We start from the raw sequence: 7284 nt of genomic DNA, 5'->3' as shown, positions 1-7284 counted from the left end.
AGTGCGCCAAGGCTATGCGGGACCAATCCTATAAATAAATAAATGAAATAGTAGAATAAATACAAGAATGAAATTAATAGACAAAACATGTATTTACTTTTATTTTTGTTGTGATTGTTTATTTATTAGTCTATTTTGTGATGTATTAATTGTCTCTTGACAAAATACGAATGAGTGCCAGTCAGTAACCAGACCCTGCTGGCGAAGATCTCCCCAAAACTCTCCATAAATTCTTCAAAGCAAAATAACACATAACAAGGCACAATCAAAATTTGATAAGCTGTATGTTATGATGTCCTCATTACCTGCATTAATAAATTCATCCAGCTTGGGCAAAATGTCAGCTGGACGTGTTTAAATTTTGGCAAAAGAGATCTAGCGCTGCTTTCATTCGCCATTGGGGTTTGATACCACCTCCAGCGGTCTGATTGACAGCGCTCATTAGCATGTTTGAGAGTGATATTAGTAAGTCAATAAACAACTAATTAAATAAATGAAAATGAATTCATAGATAAAAGATAACCAAACGAATAAAAATTGACACAAAATGTAAATAGTTTCAAAATTGCTACAAAAATTAAGATGTGTTTATTTATATAGCATATTTATGTCTTGGATGTACATATTAAATTATGCATTTATTTACTTGTTAATATTGACAAATTTAGGTATCCATAGCTCTGGATTTATGATCCCCTGGGTATGCAGTGTTATAATAAAGCTAAACAAAGGCTACACTACACTAGTCTGCTGATGTAGGGACTTCAGCATAGGATCATTTGTATTTGCCCAAAATAAAAAGTTTACTTGAAGGGGGTACCTATTATCAGACACTGTATTCTCAAGTATAATGCACGTAATTACAATACATGTGATGTAATGTAAGTATAAGTCATTCATCCCTGGATTTGATCAACATTCATCCTTAACATTGACTTACAAATATGTCAATGTGTATTTTCCCCCAATGCAAACTCATTATTCTTTTCATTGATTTTGGCATCAAACTCCCCGGACTGTGTTTTGAATTTCAATAAAGTACCACTTGCATTTAATTGTGACAGAAAGTGAGAGACAAGTCTTGACTGAATCCACGGGTGAGTTCTGGACAACACCCAATTCATATTTAGTTCCTTTTAGCATCTTAATACTACAGGCTCTCAGAAATGTACCAATTTTTTTTTCTCTGATGGCACCCAAAGCAAGTTCAGCTTCTATAGGTTTTCAGTTCTTTTGCCTATTGCCAAATGTATGGCTTTAAACTTTTTTCACAATGTGGCCGTCTTATCACATTAGGCAGGGAAGGCTGGATTTAGCAGGGCCTGGCTTTCTGTTTTCCATCGCTCAATAAAACAATCACACCATTGAGTTATGAGCCAAAAGCAGAATGCGGCTAATGAGTTCTGGATTGTGTCTGCGCCGAGAAAAATCTGCCAAAGCTCTGCCAAGCTTTCAGAATATCATTATACAACTGCGTGCAGGCCAGATTGGTCCAATGTATTCAGTACATTCACTTAGCATACGCTCATGTCCAGAGTGATTTACATAGCTTACAGTTTTTACATGATATCTGCTTATACAGCTGAATGTTTGCCTGAGGCAGTTCAGGTACAAGTACAGTACCTCACCAAAGGGTATAGCAGCAGTGCCCTACGGTCCCTGGGATTTGAACTGGCAACCTTTTTGGGTTTACAAGTGCTGCTCTTTACCACTGTGCCGCGCTGCCAAACATCTGTTTACAAATCCATTGAGGTACAGGAGCAATATGGGAACGCACCCGTCCCATTGTATTCTGCAGTAACCGCACAGGGCTGGAAAGGGAGGCAGCGGCCGTCCTCATTCAGGTCCTCTCAGCCTTGTGCTGAACGATGACGGCACGTGTGGAGGACTTGTGCGTACTGTCTGTAATCTCTTAATGTGTGGAAGGCGTGCCACCTGTACGCGCTCAACGGAAATCGCCCGGCAAAAAACCTGATGGCGGCAATGTAGCATAGTGGTTAAGGAGCAGGACTCGTAATCGAAAGGTTGCTGGTTCGATCCCCGCTGGGACACTGCTGCTGTACCCTTGGGCAAGGTACTTAACCCATAGTTGCCTCAGTAAATATCCAGCTGTATAAATGGATAACATTGTAAAGAACTGTAACCTATGTACGTCGCTTTGGATAAAAGCGTCTGCCAAATGAATAAATGTAAATGTAAATGTGTCAGGCTGCCATTTGTCAGATGAAGCCTGTCAGGTGGACGTGAGAAGTGAGAACTGGTGATGTTGCCATAGATCTGGGGAACTGTGCCACGAGTTGCGGTGCATTTGTAGAGAGTCTGGTGACAGAAAGCCTGGTAGTACCACACTGTTCAGTAGGGTAACTGGTAACCTGGTTAGCTGGCAGCACGGACTGCATAGCTTCACATGATGGACGTCTCACAACAAGGAACCCTCAGGCTTGCCCATGATGCATTCCCATGTACCGCATTGCCCTGAGGGCTTCAGATCTCTCCTCTGTGCTGGAACACTGACCACCACATCAGTGGGACAGATACACTGTGCGCCAAGAGCACCAGCACATACAGCAGGTCAGCAGGCTCTCCAGGCTGTCCTAGTGTCTTTACTGTATTAGACTACAGGGCCTCTCAACAGTGGTTCCACTGCATTAGAGACAGGTTCTGCGGGGGACTTTGTCACACTAACAGTCAATGTACAGTGCTCCTGAGACGGTAATGCACTGCATTTCCAATTCTGAAAGTAAAGGTGCCCACCCGTGGATTGCATCAGGTTATGAGAAATGTCACGTTTCACGGAATAATTGAAACATGGACATTTTCTTGGTATTCGTGGATCTTTCTTTGCAGGAGCCCCAGAATCTATTTCTTTTTTACTGGGGGAAAAACAAATTGTTTTTCACAGTGTAGGATAAGATTCAGTTTTCTCTTGCATTTTTTTCTGTTGTTTCCCACCCACACACACATGCACACCAACACAAACATGTGTGCGGATCGATTGTTTACACATGCATACACACATCCACAGTCGGTGTACACCCTCTGCATATGCACGCAGACACACACACAGACACACACAGACACACACACACACACCTCCTATAAACCTTGCCTTCTCTTACCAAGGAAGTGAACAATCTAACAATACTCAATTATTTGACTGTACAACAAATAATTACTTGGTAGGACCAGAAAATAAAGATACAAAGACGGTAGAGATACAAAAAACCTTGAAATACCTGCTTTATGTTGGCCACTAAAGACAGGATAGAAACAATGGATTATGTTTAATCATCTAGAATGCAACGATCACATATGACTGCACAAATCTGTTGCACCTGCCTGTAGAAGACGAGCCTCATGAGTGTTTGCTGCTTAGAATGTGGTCACTCCATCTTTATAACTCAATTATAATTCAATAAAGCAACTCATTACATTCTGATCGAACAGTTGATTTTCTTATTAATTCAACTTCAGAAGGGCACCCCCTCAATAATTTCAGTTCCTTTACAGACTTTTTAAGTCGTGAAAGTTTCATTTTAGCAGTATGATACCTGAGGAGACGAAAAGACTCATCTTTCATCTCTTGATATGGTTGGAGCAGGTAGTCATGAATGCCACGCCCTCCTGCGCCGTGTCTGTGACATTAACGGAAGGCTGATGGGGAAGCATTTGATCGTCCGGTGACAAATTCTCCTGCCACCGTGAAAGTAGCGGAATTGAATTAAGGGTGACTAGCCCGCAAGCATGTTAATTGAATGGGCAGACAAACGACCTAGATTCAATGCTGCTACGACACTCTTGGTGAATGCTCGCAAACGCAGAGCTTCTGTGAAGCCCATGTCTGGTGCCCAGGCCAACAAGCAACGCTCTGAAAACGACAACATTCTGAGCCAAGACATTTAGTTTTTTTTGACGATGTTTTCTGCTTACAGAGTGAGTTGTGCTCTCATGAATGCTGGGCCTTGTAGCTCTGAGTCATGTCTTCTCAATATTTCATTCTAAAGGTCTTTGTTGATCTCTTTGAATGAAGACATTGTACCTGCATGCCATTGAAGTCTTTTCTTAGTAGATGATCCGCCAGGCCCTGCACGCTCTGAAAGCCTAGATAAATGTTCTGGTCAGTACACGTATCATCAAATGCCGAGCAAATACCGAAAGCTTATGAGTATTCAGCATGACTCCGGTAATGTAATTTGAGTTCTTGTTGGAATTTGAGAGGGCATTTGGGAGAGGGGAAATTGAAAGGACAGAATGAGATTACGTGTCCTTGCGCCTTTTTTCTTCATTATGCTCTTTGTTGCACTCAGTGTGATTAGGGCTCTGAGTGACTCCGTCTTTTCCCCCCGATTGAGCTGGCATGGAGGAGCACGAGAGGACAGCCGGGAAAGGTGGATCAGGGCCAGTTCTCCTGAGACTGCCTGTGCTCTCCCCTGGTACAGGGTCAGTCTGCTTGCCTTTGGGATCATCCGCAGTACTGGCCTCACCACTGGCCCAAGATCAGTCTACCTGCCCTCTGACTTACCTGCTCTGCTGGCCTGTCCACTGACCCAGGATCAGTGTGCTTAGTGTCAGGGAAAACCACTAATCTGTCCTCTCTGTAACCCCAGGATCAGTCCTCTTGCCCTCAGACTCATCCATTATGTTGGCCTCTCCACTGTCATGGGGTCTGGGTGCATTCATGGTAGTTTGCTTTGCTGCTATATCTGCTGACCCCAGGTCAGCCTGCTTGTCCTTGGGCTCATTCATTATAATGTCGACTCTACTGACCCCAGGTCAGCTTGCATGCTGTCAGGGTTATCTGCTGTGCTGCTGCCCGTCTGGCCCCACAGCATTTTTCGAGGGGATTCTACCTAAGAGTTGACTGCATGTACCTGCACACCTGCACCTGTCCTGTTCAGGTGCAAGTGCATCTCCATGGATTAGTCTGAGTCACATTCTGCTTACCTGTACAAGGGCAGAGTAACTGATGCAATCTGTACCATGAACAGATGCCATTGCACAGAATATTTAACTGCCAAAACTTCAGAATCACCGGTAAGACTAACAACAACGTACCACAGCAATTAGGGAAACATTATGGTTCTCAGAATGACAGAATTTTAGAAACATTCTGACATTCTGACATTGCCTTGCCTAGTGAATTAAAAGTTGTGACAACCATGTGCTGCCTTGACTGGCAATGTGAAAGATGCATCAGTACAGGTGTGATAATTTTGAACTCGCAAAAACTGTGTAGGTGTTGTGCTGTAAAAAGAAAAGCTGAAAATTGCGATCTATCCAGTGCTGGGGCTGGTATCATTCAGTAGTTCTGGAATGCATGAGAAGTAATACCTGCTTTTGTCAGTGGGAGATTGTTAATAGCCAAGACTCCTTATTTGTTCCAGTTTCTCAGTCTACTCACTGCTGTTCACCTGCTATGGTGAATGTGATGGTAGACAGTGTTAGTCAGAGCTGGTGATTTTTAATCTTTCCCCATATGAGTTTCCTCATCCTATTGTCAACTTAGCCAAATACAATTTCTTCAACCTGGCTTCAGTTAGGATCATGTTTCAGAGCACTGTTTTCCAGCATGGTGACAGCAGCCATTAGCCGATTAATTTTTCATTTGTTTGTATGAGAACTGCCATACTAAGGACCTGTAACTTCCTTACCGTAGTGATTTCAACTGACTGGCGAAATTTATCATATCTGGAATGACCTGGAATGGCTTTACTGTGATTGCATCTCAGAAACACTGATAGCACAGCTATCCTGTCTCAAGGGGAACAAACATAACTATTCTATATCAAAAATTCATAACAACTATGTGTGTCTGTGAATACAGAATTGTTGAAGAAAGCTAAAGGATGGCATTTGCCTGGTCTTGGGTGTGACCTCAGGGATATAAAACATAGCATACATTATACATGCTTGACTGAATATTATCACATTATTACAATTATATTGTGTCAGGTTATTGAGTCAGTGTTTTAGAGGTGATGTATTAATTAGTCAGTGTGTTTAAGCCCTGTGGTTCAAACATTGGCCATGGAAACAAAGGTCTATGTAGAGCTGTTTGAGCACAGAAAGAAGGAAGGGTCCAGAAAGAGTGAGGTCATAATGTATAATAATAATAATAATAATAATAATAATAATAATAATAATAATAATAATGTACCAAAAACATGTGTCTCTCATACATGCCCATGCCTGGAGGACATATCTTATACGGGTGCTAATAAATTGCCCAAAAGGTTTTTGGTGATATGTTGGGAAAAAAATGGCCAGCCTCCAGCCATTTTTACAGTAAATCTGCCAATGCTTTTTCACAGGCTCATTCTCACAACAATGCAAAGAATACTTCATTATGTACGCCCGATACTAAGTCTATAAGTATACTCCAAAATGTAACTTTAGGGCAATTTCATCAGCGCCAGCTTCTATTGGAAGGACACAACGTTTGACATCTCCCTAATGAAGATACTACAAAGTGTACATACCACTGAATAAGATTCCACACACCATACATCTCACTAATGAAGACGCTAATCAGCGTACAGCTAGTGAAGGTCCCAGATACCATAGTTATTAAATGTTTTCCACACTGCATACCTACTAAAGATCCTACATACAGTAAACCTAATAAAGATTTGACAGTATACAAAGTAAATCTACTAAAGGTTCCACACATTCAATAGAAAAGATACAGTACAGACTCTTTCTCTGTTAAGGATTTAATACACAGTGAATGAAGTCATGCACGCATGTTACCCAGGTACTTCAGTTATTTCTGTTGTGTAGAATTTGTTATATTCTGATTTATGGTATATATATATATATGAAATGTTATGTACTGTGGTGGTATGTTGAGGCTCTTGTACATTCTTTGGGTTTGTATCCAGTGATGTACTATATGACTTATATCCTGGTGTGTGTGTGTGTGTGTGTGTGTGTGTGTGTGAGGCTTTATCCTCCTCCCCTCCTTGAAAACTGTCTCCAGTGTCCAACTTGTTGATTTGTGCACATCTGTCCTGTCAGCACTAAATGGGACTAAGCGGAACGTTTTTATGCCCCTCTGCCACCCACACGCGCTGACTACACAGTGAGGTAAGCAGACGCTTACTCTCTCTGAGGTGATTGGCGCGTAATACTCAGCAGGCACCCAGGCTGAAAATACTACTAGCAGCTCTATGCGTGTGTGGTCGAACGGTTTCCACACCCATATCCGTAATAAGCCTTTTCGTAAGACCATGCCATAAAGGTCCTCAACAATATCAAGAGGCTATTGTAAATTGCTCTGCCCAA

This window comes from Megalops cyprinoides, chromosome 19 (genome assembly GCF_013368585.1).
Source record: "Megalops cyprinoides isolate fMegCyp1 chromosome 19, fMegCyp1.pri, whole genome shotgun sequence".
In the NCBI taxonomy this organism is placed as follows: domain Eukaryota; kingdom Metazoa; phylum Chordata; class Actinopteri; order Elopiformes; family Megalopidae; genus Megalops; species Megalops cyprinoides.
The sequence above is the reverse complement of the archived record's forward strand: the minus strand, read 5'-3'. Positions refer to the sequence as shown.